Below are 14,237 nucleotides of genomic sequence, written 5' to 3'. Positions count from 1 at the left end.
TTGACTAATTTTATAATTTTCCCATTCCATATTATTTTTTTAAATAATATTTTATTGTGTTGCAGGTGAAAGTTTACATAGCAAATTAAGTTCCCCTATAACAATTTTACACAAATTGTTCCATGCCATTGTTTATAATTTTTACCATGTATCAGCATTCTCATTATTTCCATTGTGTTTGTTCTGTTTCCATGATCTAGCTTCCTTTCCCCTCCTTGCATTCTCATCTTTGTTTCTGGGTAACTGTTGACCATTTGGTCTTATACAGTTAATTGTTTAAGGGAGCACATTACTCACTGGTGATACTGTTTATTTTATAAGCCAAACTTTTATTTGGCTGAAAGGTGACCTGCAGAAATAGTTTCAATTCCAAGTACAAAGTGTATCTTGTTGCATTACATTTTAATAGTACCTGCATGTAGCACAAAAGGAGCCCTGGTTGTACAGTTAACTGAAAGTTTGACGATTCAAATCCACCAGCCACTCCACAGGAGAAAGATGTGGCAGTCTGCTTCTGTAAAGAGCACAGCCTTAGGAAACCCTATTGGGCTAAGAACAACAGTAGTGAAGAGAGGAAAATGAAATAATTGGAAGCATATGAGATTTCAGAACTTGACAAGGACTCAGCTGTGGCCATGACAGTGGGTATATAAAGCAGCTTGGAGATGAGGGTCACTACAGTTCAGGAAGTTTTTTAAAAAATGAGGCTATGACGTTTGGTGTTTTCCACATGGACACTGAAGTCACTCTGGATTATCCTGAGGTTTGCTGTGGTGACGAGATCTTCAAAGAATACGGAAAACCAACAGGGAAATTCGTAAGTGATGGGGGCAAATGGTACACGATGCTGAGTCCACACAGAACAATCACTAACCAACTCATACAGGTGTTCCTGAGGAACCAGAACCCAGCCTTGGATTCCTTCTCAAGACAGTGTGAAAGGCAGCCACTACCAGTGGACAGAACGGTATGTGAGAAAAAAACCTACTTTGCTGAATCTGAATCTGGTAGAAGCAGGGAAGCTGGAGAAGCAGCAGGCTAAAAGTGGTCCTGGGGTAGAAGTGGCTACCAGCAATCTCCATACCCTGAGCTTTGTGGGGTGGAGGAAAAAATGACTTCTACTTAAAGGCTTCAATATTTTTTCTAAGAACCAAGTTTCCTCTAAAACTAGTTGGCAGATGGACTGTTCTTTGACTGTGTTAACATCACATGAGATTCAGGGTGGGAAATGATCCAAACTATATCCCCTCTTCACCTCCAACTCAGAGATTCAGAATGCACATTAAAGCTCTACCAGGGCTTCTCAACTCTTTGGACCATAGAACACTTCTTCCTGGGAACACTTTTTCACAACTTATTCTACAGAATGTTGTACAGGAAATGCTGGGTTAAAGGCTTAGGTGTGTTTGTTTACCATGGATATGTGGTCCTGAAATCACAATGGAAAATCAAAGAGGGTGGGGGAATAGTGGGAGAACAAGTTTGAGAAGAAAAAGCATCATGTACAGGAAGGTAAGTACAGAAGAGAAGATAAAATATAGGGGCTTCCCTTGGGGCAGTCATTATATGTTTCAGAAACATAAGTGAGATCTCCAGGTTATAAATAGAATTCCGCTTAAAAAAAAAAAATGTTCTTCTGTGCAGACACAAGTTGAGACGATGACATCTAAGAAGACACTAAAAAGGAAGAATAGGAGATAACTAAGCAAAAGAAGGGAGACAAAGGAAACAGAATGCACCAAAGTCTAAATATAAGAGGCCTAATAATTGAGAGGGAGCCCTCGTGGAGCAGTGGTTAAGTGCTCAGCTGCTAACTGAAAAGTCAGCAGTTCGAATCCACCAGCCGCTCTAGCTCCAAGGAAGAAAGATGTGGCAGTCTGGTTCCATAAAGATTACAGCCTTGGAAATCCCATGGGACAGTCCTACTCCTTCCAATAGGGTTGCTATGAGTTGGAATCAACTGGATGGCACACTACAATAAAAACATAAGATTGGAGATAGAGTATTCAGAAAACTAGTGCTGATGAAGAAAGGAAGGACTCAGAAGGGTTTTGACCACGGGGGTGAACCAATCAGATTTGCATTCTAGCTTCCAGTGGAGACTGTAGGTCTTGCCCGGCTGGATGACCAGTTGAAAGACTCTTACAGTAATCCAAAACCAAAAAAACCAAACCCATTGCCATCGTGTCAACTCCAACTCATAGTGACCCTATAGGACAGAACTGCCCAATAGGGTTTCTAGGGAGCACCTGGTGGATTCCAACTGCTAACCTTTTTGGTAAGCAGCCATTAGGTCTTAACCACTACGCCGCCAGGGTTTCCTACAGTAATCCAGGAGAGGTATGATGATGCTAAACAGAGCTAGAGTGGCAGTAGGGCAGAAGAGGAGGGCTTCAAAAGACATTTTGATAGTATACTCATTACTATTGACAGCTCTTGCTATGTGAGCGGTAGGAGAGAAAGAAGATTCTAGAAAGACTCACAGCTTTGGACTTTAGGTCATGGTGCACTGACCAGAGAGACATCCTGGGAGGAAGAGTAGATTTGGGGAGATAAATGGGTTTAGTTGAGACATATTGAGTTTGACATGGCTGTAGAACAGCCAAATGAAACGTCTAGTAGGCATTTTGACATGCACCTGGAACTCAGAAGGAAAGAGAGATCTGGTCTGCAGATACTGGCTCTAAATCAACATTATATAGACAATAACAGAACCCACTGGATCGCCCAGGGAGAAGATGCAGAACTAGAACAGAAAGACTAAAAAGGATCAGAAAAACAGTTTTCCAACTTTATGATGATGCTGACATATATTAAAAAGTACAAAATCAAAGAAAAATTAAACTTAATTTATAAAGCATACTAATACATTTTGGATTATTTTTAAATCCCAAACCAACCCTTACTTAATAACAAAATTGATGTAAAAATACTCCATTCCCTAAGCCCTCCAGTTACTTGAGGTTTACTGAACTATTCAAAATGTTAGTTGAAACATAAAATTTCACTCAATAGCCATAGTTTATCCAATTAACAGCACTGTGCTGTTAGCAAGATGACTGAATATCAAAACACTAATTAATATTTGGTTGAATACTTTTTTAAATTATCTAAGGTCTGGGATTCGCTGAAGGATGTCACATACTATAATACAAACACGGCTTGATTACAAAATTAGGAACTATACTATATTAAAAAGATATCCATCTCAACTCAAATCATCATAAAGCACCATAATGAAAAATCACTTAATAATTATTGTTCCTTTGCCCAAGCAAGAATATTTTCAACTTATTAAAAACGAAAATATAATACAGGCAACATTTTTATATGTATTTTCAAGTTGTAATAATCTTTGGTCCTCTACTAAATTCACAGACTAGTAGAGGCAGAAATTAGCATCTTTGAACTTCCTAGTATGAGATGGCTGAAAATATGGTCAAAAATGGAAATAACCACAACTATATAAAAAAAAAAAAAAAATTTTTTTTTTTTATAGCATATTAACCAAGAGTGGCAAGAATAATACTTATTTTACAAATGAAAAACCTTATACATGTGAGCTGCCCATGTTTTCAGACTTAAGCTATTATACTAAATTCTGATTAGAACTGAAAACAGAATGCAGGTGAACTCTCAGTAAGAAGGCTAATTTCAATTCTCATCTCATCCTAAACAATGGAACTCTCAGTGCTGGTTATAAGTAAAAGTTAGAAATGAGTCAGCACCTCATGTCATAAAGTATAAGTTGTTAATACATCTATTTTGCTTGAGTCTCACTCTTGCTGAACAGCTGTTTGTTTTTTCTTTTAAGCCCAAACAATCAAAACCCTTTTTTAACTGCTTCAGCAGACGCTAAAGATTGAAAAGCTAGAATAACTTTTTCACCTCCGAGTTAAGTCTTTCCAAGCTATAGGTTAGCACTCATTCTAGATATGTAAAGAAGCTTATTCTGCTGCTATTCAAATATATCTTTTCAGAAAAGCAGCCCCAGTGAATTCTAAAACTGTGCATAATCAGTGTTCAAATGATCCTTCCTTTTAATTAAAAACAAGCGTTTTCACTACCACTCTTTACATTTTTTATGTGATTTTTAATCTAATGTGCATGGAACTGATTTTTTATTATTTTTGGCCAGAGACATTTCTTTTTTATGGGTCTATTATAAATCAACATAAATCAGTGTGTATCAAAATCATAATGAGACTAAAACACTATAAGAAATACAACAAAATTTCCCCAGAATTTCAGATCATTTACAAAACTGTGATTATCACAGAACATACTATGGGTACGTTTAAACATTAAAAAGATCGTTTTTCACTAATAAAAGTGGACAACTTCCTATACTTGTCTGTCCCCAAAACGCTGCCACATTATTATATCTTTAGATTTAGACTCTTTCCTAAAAATATGCAATTGTTGTTGCTGTTGTTGTTGGTAGGTACCTTTGAGTCAGTTCCAACTCATAGTCACCTCTCCACAACAGAAGGAAACTCCCTGGTCTTGCCCCATCTTCACAGTCATTGCTATATCTGAGCCCATTATTAGAGCCATGTCATCAAGGGTCTTCCTCTTTTTTGCTGATCCTCTACTTTGCCAAACACAATGTTTTTCTCCAAGGACGACTGCCTCCTAATAACATGTCCAAAGTACATGAGACAATGTCTCGCCATTCTCACTTCTAAGGAGCATTGTGGCTGTACTTCTCCAAGGCAGATTTGTCTGTTTTTCTAGCAGTTCATGATATAGTCAATATTCTTCACCAAGACTATAATTCAAAGGCATCAATTCTTCTCTGGTCTTCCTTATTTATTGTCCAGCTTTCACATGCATATGAAAAAATGCATATGAGGTGATTGAAAATACCATGGCACGGGTCAGGCGATCCTTAATTCTCAAAGTGACATTTTTGCTTTTCAACACTTTAAAGAGGTCTTTTGTAGCAGATTTGCCCGATGTAGTATGTCCTTTGATTGCTTGACTCCTCCTTCCACAGGCACTGACTGTGGATCCAAGTAAAACGAAATCCTGGACAATTTCAATATTTTCTCTGTTTATCATAATGTTGCTTATTAGTTCAGTTGTGAGGATTCTTGTTTTCTTAATGTTGAGGTATAATCCATACTGAAGGCTGTAGTCTTTGATCTTCATCAGTAAGTGCTTCAAGTCCTCTTCACTTTCAGCAAGCAAGGTTGTGTCATCTGCATATTGCAAATTGTTATGGAGTCTTCCTCCAACCCTGATGCCATGTTCTTCTTCATAGAGTCCAGTTTCTCAGATTATTTGCTCAGCATACAGACTGAACAAGTATGGTGAAAGAATACAACCCTGATGCACACTTTTCCTGCTTTTAAACCACACAGTATTCGCTTGTTCTGTTCGAATGACTGCCTCCTGGTCTATGTACAAGTTCTGCATGAGTACAATTAAATGTTCTGGAATTCTCATTCTTCGCAATATCACTCATAATTTGTTATGATCTACACAGTCAAATGCCTTTGCATGGTCAATAAAACACCAGTAAACATCTTTCTCGTATTCTCTGCTTTCAGCCAAGATCCTTCTGACAGCAGCAATGATATACCTCATTCCAAGCTCTCTTCCGAATCTGGCTTGAATTTCTGGTAGTTCCCTGTCAATGTACTTCTGCGACTGTTTATAACTATCTTCAGCAAAAAAAAAATACGCAATTACTATCTGGGAAAGGTAAATCAACATATTACCTTTATGACAATTATGGCTTGAATTCATTTTGATGAGCTAATCACTTACTTAAGGAACCCTGGTGGCTCAATGGTTAAACACTTGACTGCTAACCAAAAGGTTGGTGGTTTGAACCCACCAGCCTGCTCATTGGGAGGAAAAAACCTGGTGATCTGCTTCCATAATGATTACAGCCTAGGAAATTCTATCAGGCAGTTCTACTCTGTCCTATCGAGTCACTGTGAATCAGAATCAACTCAATGGCACACAACTACTTACTTAGCAGGGTGTGTGGACAGTGATCTTAAAATTTTAGTGAGCAAAGAAGCACCCAGGATGCAAATTTAAATGCAGAATCCTAGGTCCTGCCACCAAATATTACCTGAGTCTAAAGGCCTCAAGTGGAAGCCCTGGTGGCATAGTGGTTAAGAGCTACAGCTGCTAACCAAAAGGTCAGCTATTCAATTCTACCAGGTGCTCCTTTGAAACTCTATGGGGCAGTTCTACTCTGTCCTATAGGGTCACTATGAGTCAGAATTGACTCGACAGCAACAGGTTGAAGGCCTCAAAGTATTTTTAATTACCACCAGTGATACTTTTGAGGAGGAATCATGCTAGAAAATTCAAACAAAAGATTGAAGGGCTAGTCAAAGGCCTAGATTTCAAGGCAGCCTTGGTGGAGCACAGCAGAGATGGCCCTGGGAAATCCAATAAATATTACAGGGAATCATCAAGAGAGAGGAGGTTGGTTCAATCTTGATAGCAACTGGACAGCAGGCCCCCCCGTTCTCCCTTTCGCTTTTCCACTGAAATACATATCCCAAATCAAAGGTCAAATGGGAAACACATTGTACCTGGATTGGAAACAAGGACTCTCTATCAGTAGCTGATGCTTGCTATGACCTCGGCAGCAGGAGGTCCAGTTAGAAAGAGAATAAGAAAGCATTTCATTTTCCCCTATTGTCTTAGTCAGGTGCTTCAGAGAAACAGAACCAATAAGACATATAGAGTTATTTTAAGAAACTGGCTCACACAATTGTGAGGTTGTCAAGTTCAAAATCAGTAGGCCAGGTGGCAGGCTGGAAATTCCAGTAGGACGTCTATTTACAGTATTGAGGCAATATCATTCTCCCTCAGTAAACTTTAGTTTTTGTTCTTAAGGCCTTCAAATGATAGGATGAGACCTACCCACATTATGGACTGTAATCTGCTTCACCTAAGGTCAATTTATTTAAATGTTAATCACACGGAAATACCTTCATAGCAACATCTTGACTAGTTTTTGACCAAACAACTGGGCACGACAGACTAACCAAGTCAAACCATAAAATTAACCATCACACCCATTGTATATTTCCTTCAGAGAAACAGAGCCTGAAATGTCCCCTCCTCTACTGCTTCCAATCCCATTGGTAATTCTCTTTCAAGGCAATTCTTTCTCAATAATGTAATATGCATGGCCAGAAATGGAAGGTGAAACTAAGTGGTTTACTGCATACCAGAATGTAAAGTAGCAATAGGTAACTGTGGAAACAGGATGAGCCCTCAGAATAGCAGAGTCTGGCAAAAGAAACTTTAAACTATTTCAAATCATACAGAAATGTGTTATTGTTAGGTGCCATTGAGTTGGCTCTCACTCATAGTGACCTTACATGTAACAGAACAAAATGTTGCCTAGTCCTGCACCATCCTGACAATGGTAGATATATTTGAGCCCGTTGTTGCAGCCACTGTGTCAATCCATTTCATGGAAGGTCTTCCTCTTTTTCGCTGACCCTCTACTTTACCAAACGTGCTGTCCTTCTCCAAGAACTGGGCCCTCCTGATAACATGCCCACCATCCTCACTTCTAAGGAGCATTCTAGCTATATTTCTTCCATGACGGATTTGTTCGTTCTTCTAGCAGTCCATACAGAAATACTCTCCTCTTTTATAGATACAGGATTGGAAGGTTAAACAATAGAAAAAGAAGATCCCTTCTCAGTATAGGTCTGTCTTTTATAAATTTGGCATCAACCTACCATCCAATCTAAGACTGAGAGGAGGACTCCTTCACCACCTAAGCATAACGAGCTACACAAGTCCCTCTTCTGTCAAGATACCTAAAATCAAAACATCCGCAACCATAGGGGGCCAACAGAAAGCTCTTGCACCATATGGAGGAGAGCCATAAAGAAAGACAGAAAGTTTGGTTTTATAATAGGCTTACACTGGGTATCAGAAAATGTTCCCAATTAAAAAAGAAAAACACAAAAGAATAAAAAGGAATCTGGGATTGCCAGAGGCGAGGCCAAGATGGCTGACTAGGTAGAAGCTACCTTGGATCCCTCTTGCAACAAAGACTCAGAAAAACAAGTGAATCGATCACATACATGACAATCTATAAACCCTGACCATCAAACACAGATCTAAAGAGTTGACCTGAGTGACAGAGACTGAGAACGAACAACCACGGGGAAGCAACGAATGCTTTCGGAGCCTGGAGCCAACGTCCCAGTCAGAAAACCTTGGCGCCAGGCTTTGGACTGGGCTCAGGGGAGCTGAGCATGGCATCCTGAGACGGCACAAACACGGTCGCAGCCCTAGCCCCCAGAAGTGAACTCGGGGGAAGCCCAGCCAGTGCACGCAGGCAGCGCAGCGACGCGGCTGACAGGAGGAGAAGTCACCGGGAGGCAGCGACTGATTTTGGAGCCTGGAGTGTGGCATCCCAGCCGGGGAACCTTGGCGCTGGGCTTTGGAATGGGAGCGGAGGAACTGACCACGGCTTCTGAGACAGCACAAGCACAGAACGCGGGCCTGACCCTCGGCAGCAATCTCGAATCAGCCAACACACACAGGCTACACACCCCTCGGGAATCTCAGATAAAACAGTCATCACCAAACAAGATAAGTAACTTTGTCTATATTCCGGGGTGCTACTCTCCTATTTATCTGATCCCACCCCTCCCAAGTGGCTTCATTTACACTGGAATTTCCTGAGCCAGACAGTGAAGTGCTCTGCGGTTTTCCTTTCTTTTTCTTCTTCTTTTTTTTTTTTTTTTTGGTCTTCTCCTAACCCATTCTCCTGGCCTGAGAGAAGCAGCTACAAAAAACCCAGGGACAAAAAATCCTTCCCTAATTGGACTAAAAATACAAAACCAGCTCCAGCCAAGCATATGTGATCCATAGTCTTGGGCTTTCATCCCTACAGGGAAGAAGGTGGCTATTATAATGCAAAGGCAATTCTGACAGGGATCTGACTGTAATTGTTTTAGCGGATTACTGGAAAGACAAGTTTTCCAGGTCTGATATCTCTGCCTATTCAACAGAGTCCTCACTGACCCACAACGGGGAACTGAGGGCTGAAGCTCCCCCCAGACCACCTAGCCTCCTGCCTTACGAGTCTAAGAAGGGTGACACCTACCAATCTGTAGAGGCACTTGCACTGGGGGCCTAAGGTACAGCTGCAGAACCCACCCACCAAAGTGCTTTAGGAATAGAGACACACCTACCTCACTGGCACTTGGGGGAGGCCTGTCAGCATCCTGTCCCCCCAGGAGTGTGAACCCCTGCTGCTACTAGAATCTGGTGCACACAACTATCACCACTACTCCTCTAGATGGATAGGTGACACTCTGCACCACACACTTGATGACCCAAAATCAGATTCTACTCAAGAATAGTGAACAGACTCTTAGGCTTATATATCTGGTAACAATCCAAACCAGCTGGTAACAGGACATAAGTGATTCAAGGGCTACAACAATCAAGACACTGCAATCTAGTAGCCCATCTACGTATATTGAAAGAAAACAAAACAAGATAACACTCAGTGAGCAAATACAAAATAAATCACTACAATATCTTACAGATGGCTCGGAGACAGCAGTCAACATCAAATGACATAAAGCAGCAGACCATGATTGCTTCTACAATTCCCCAAACTAAAGAATCAAAATCTTTCCCAAATGAAGATACAGTCCTGGAATCGCCAGATGCAGAATATAAAAAACTAATTTACAGAACACTTCAAGACATCAGGGATGACCTCAGAAATGAAATAAGGCAATCTACAAAAAAAGCCAAGGAACACACTGATAAAGCAGTGGAAGAAATCAAAAACATTATTCAAGAACATAGCAGAAAAATTAATAAGCTGCAAGAATCCACAGAGAGACAGCATTCAGAAGTCCAAAAGATTAACAGTAAAATTACAGAATTAGACAACTCAATAGGAAGTCAGAGGAGCAGACTGGAGCAATTGGAATGCAGAGTGGGGGACCTGGAGGACAAGGGAATTGACACAAATAGAGCTGAAAAAAATCAGATAAAAGAATATAAAAAAATGAAGAAATCCTAAGAATCATGTGGGACTCTATCAAGAAGAATAACGTGGGTGTGATTGGAGTCCCAGAACAGGGAGGGATAACAGAAAACACAGAGAGAATAGTTGAAGATCTGTTGGCAGAAAACTTCCCTGACATCATGAAAGATGAAAGGATATCTATTCAAGATGCTCATCGAACCCCATAAGATTGATCCAAAAAGAAAATCACCAAGACACATTATCATCAAACTTGCCAAAACCAAAGATAAAGAGAAAATTTTAAAAGCAGCCAGGGATAAAAAAAAAAGGTCTCCTACAAAGGAGAATCAAGGATAAGTTCAGACTACTCAGCAGAAACCATGCAGTCAAGAAGGCAATGGGATGACATATATAGAGCACTGAAGGAGAAAAATTGCCAGTCAAGGATCATATATCCAGCAAAACTCTCTCAAATATGAAGGTGAAATTAAAACTTTTACAGATAAACACAAGCTTAGAGAATTTGCAAAAACCAAACCAAAGCTACGAGAAATACTAAAGGAAATTGTTTGGTCAGAAAACCAACAATATCAGATACTGGCACAACACAAGGTCACAGAACAGAACATCCTGATATCAACTCAAATAGGGAAATCACAAAAACAAATTAAAATTAATTTTAAAAACAAAAAAATGCTCAAAACAGGGAATCAATGAAGTCAATATGTAAAAGATCACAATAATCAAAAACAGGGACTAAATACAGGAGGCATAGAACTGCCACATGGAGAAGGAAACAAGGTGATATAGGACAATACAAGTTAGGTTTTTACTTAGAAAAATAGGGGTAAATAATAAGATAACCACAAAGAGGTATAACAACTCCATAACTCAAAAAACCAAGAAACACATAACGACTCAGCAAACATAAATTCAACTACTATGAAAATGAGGAACACACAATTTACCAAGAAACACGTCTCAGCACAAAAAAGTAAGTGGAAAAATGAAATTGTCAACAACACACACAAAAAGGCATCAAAGTGACAGCACTAAACACATATTTATAAGTATGCTGAATGTAAATGGACTAAATGGACCAATAAACAGACAGAGAGTCTCAGACTGGATAAAGAAACACGATCCGTCTATATGCTGCCTACAAGAGACACAGCTTAGACTTAGAGACACAAACAAACTAAAACTCAAAGGATGGAAAAAAATATATCAAGCAAACAACATGCAAAAAAAAGCAGGAGTAGCAATATTAATTTCTGACAAAACAGATTTAAAGTTAAATCCACCACAAAGGATAAAGAAGAACACTACATAATGATTAAAGGGACAATAGACCAGGAAGATACAACCATATTAAATATTTATGCACCCAATGACAGGGCTGCAAGATACATAAAACAAGCTTTAACAGAACTGAAAAGGGAGATAGTCACCTCCACAATTATAGTAGGAGACTTCAACACACCACTTTTGGAGAAGGACAGGACTTCCAGTAAGAAGCTCAATAGAGACATGGAAGACCTAATTGCTACAATCAACCAACTTGACCTCATAGACTTATACAGAACACTCCACCCAACAGCTGCAAAGTATACTTTTTTTTCTACCACACATGGAACATTCTCTAGAATAGACCACATATTAGGTCATAAAACAAACCTTTGCAGAATCCAAAACGTTGAAATATTACAAAGCATCTTCTCAGACCACAAGGCTATAATAGTGGAAATAAATAACAGAAAAATTAGGGAAAAGAAATCAAATACTTGGAAACTGAACAATACCCTGCTCAAAAAAGACTGGGTTATAGAAGACATTAAGGAGGGAAAAAAGAAATTCATGGAATGCAACGAGAATGAAAACACTTCCTATCAAAACCTCTGGGACACAGCAAAAGCAGTGCTCAGAGGTCAATTTATATCAATAAATGCACACATACATAAAGAAGAAAGAGCCAAAAGCAGAGAACTGTCCCTACAACTTGAACAAATAGCAAGCAACAAAAGAATCCATCAGGCACCAGAAGACAACAAATAATAAAAATTAGAGCTGAACTAAATGAATTAGAGAACAGAAAAACAATGGAAAGAATTAACAAAGCCAAAAGCTGGTTCTTTGAAAGAATTAACAAAATTGATAAACCATTGGCCAAACTGACTAAAGAAATACAGGAAAGGAAACAAATAACCTGAATAAGAAACGAGATGGGCCACATCACAACAGACCCACCTGAAATTAAAAGAATCATATCAGATTATTACGAAAAATTGTACTCTAACAAATTTGCAAACTAGAAAAAATGGATGAATTCCTAGAAAAACCCTGCCTACCTAAACTAACACAATCAGAACAACTAAATCGACCCATAACAAAAAAAGAGATTGAAAAGGTAATCAAACAACTCCCAACAAAAAAAATGCCCTGGCCCGGACGGCTTCACTGCAGAGTTCTACCAAACTTTCAGAGAAGAGTTCACACCACCACTACTAAAGGTATTTCGAAGCATCGAAAATAATGGAATACTACCTAACTCATTCTATGAAGCCACCATATCCCTGATACCAAAACCAGGTAAAGACACCACAAAAAAAGGAAATTACAGACCTATATCCCTCATTTTTTTTTTTTTTATCCCTCATGAACATAGATGCAAAAATCCTCAAGAAAATTCTAGCCAACAGAATTCAACAACATATCAAAAAAATAATCCACCATGACCAAGTGGGATTTACACCAGGTATGCAAGGCTGGTTTAACATTAGAAAAACCATTAATGTAATCCACCATATAAATAAAACAAAAGACAAAGACCACATGATCTTAACCAATTGATGCAGAAAAGGCATTTGACAAAGTCCAACACCCATTCATGATAAAAACTCTCAGCAAAATAGGAATTGAAGGAAAATTCCTCAACATAATAAAGGGCATCTATACAAAGCCAACAGCCAACATCACTCTAAATGGAGAGAACCTGAAAGCATTTCCCTTGAGAACGGGAATCAGACAAGGATGCCCTTTATCACCGCTCTTCTTCAACATTGTGCTAGAGGTCCTAGCCAGAGCAATTAGGCTGGACAAAGAAATAAAGGGCATCCGGACTGGCAAGAAGGAAGTAAAATTATCTCTATTTGCAGATGACATGATCTTATACACAGAAAACCCTAAGGAATCCTCCAGAAAACTACTGAAACTAATAGAAGAGTTTGGCAGAGTCTCAGGTTATAAGATAAACATACAAAAATCACTTGGATTCCTCTACATCAACAAAAAGAACATCGAAGAGGAAATCACCAAATCAATACCATTCACAGTAGCCCCCAAGAAGATAAAATACTTAGGAATAAATCTTACCAAAGATGTAAAAGACCTATACAAAGAAAACTACAAAGTACTACTGCAAGAAACTAAAAAGGACCTACTTAAGTGGAAAAACATACCTTGCTCATGGATAGGAAGACTTAACATAGTAAAAATGTCTATTCTACCAAAAGCCATCTATACATACAATGCACTTCCGATCCAAATCCCAATGACATTTTTTAATGTGATGGAGAAACAAATCACCAACTTCATATGGAAGGGAAAGAAGCCTCAGATAAGTAAAGCATTACTGAAAAAGAAGAAGAAAGTGGGAGGCCTCACTCTACCTGATTTTAGAACCTATTATACAGCCACAGTAGTCAAAACAGCCTGGTACTGGTACAACAACAGGCACATAGACCAATGGAACAGAATTGAGAACCCAGATATAAATCCATCCACATACGAGCAGCTGATATTTGACAAAGGCCCAGTGTCAGTTAATTGGGGAAAAGATAGTCTTTGTAACAAATGGTGCTGGCATAACTGGATACCCATTTGCAAAAAAATGAAACAGGACCCATACCTCACACCATGCACAAAAACGAACTCCAACTGGATCAAAGACCCAAACATAAAGACTAAAATGATAAAGATCATGGAAGAAAAACAGGGACAACGTTAGGAGCCCTAATACAAAGCATAAACAGAATACAAAACATTACCAAAAATGATGAAGAGAAACCAGATAACTGGGAGCTCCTAAAAATCAAACACCTATGCTCATCTAAAGACTTCACCAAAAGAGTAAAAAGACCACCTACAGATTGGGAAAAATTTTTCAGCTATGACATCTCCGACCAGTGCCTGATCTCTAAAACCTATATGATTCTGTTAAAACTCAACCACAAAAAGACAAACAACC

At 39.0% G+C, this 14,237-nt stretch overlaps 1 protein-coding gene across 7 annotated transcripts in view; it reads right to left on the bottom strand.

The window, feature by feature from the left end:
* ATG10 (autophagy related 10) overlaps positions 1 to 14,237 on the bottom strand; it is a 421,428-nt gene that overhangs the window by 401,047 nt on the left and 6,144 nt on the right. The window contains exon 1 of one of the 7 annotated variants that reach the window (XM_049867054.1): positions 4,449 to 4,467. The exons of the other annotated variants lie outside the window; for them this stretch is intronic. The gene's annotated coding sequence lies outside the window, so the exon portion shown is untranslated. Of the gene's footprint in view, positions 1 to 4,448; positions 4,468 to 14,237 lie in introns of those variants that run through there. 7 annotated transcript variants of the gene reach the window in all.

This window comes from Elephas maximus, chromosome 2, assembly GCF_024166365.1.
Source record: "Elephas maximus indicus isolate mEleMax1 chromosome 2, mEleMax1 primary haplotype, whole genome shotgun sequence".
Lineage (NCBI taxonomy): Eukaryota > Metazoa > Chordata > Mammalia > Proboscidea > Elephantidae > Elephas > Elephas maximus.
This window is presented reverse-complemented; position numbering and strand designations above follow the sequence as displayed.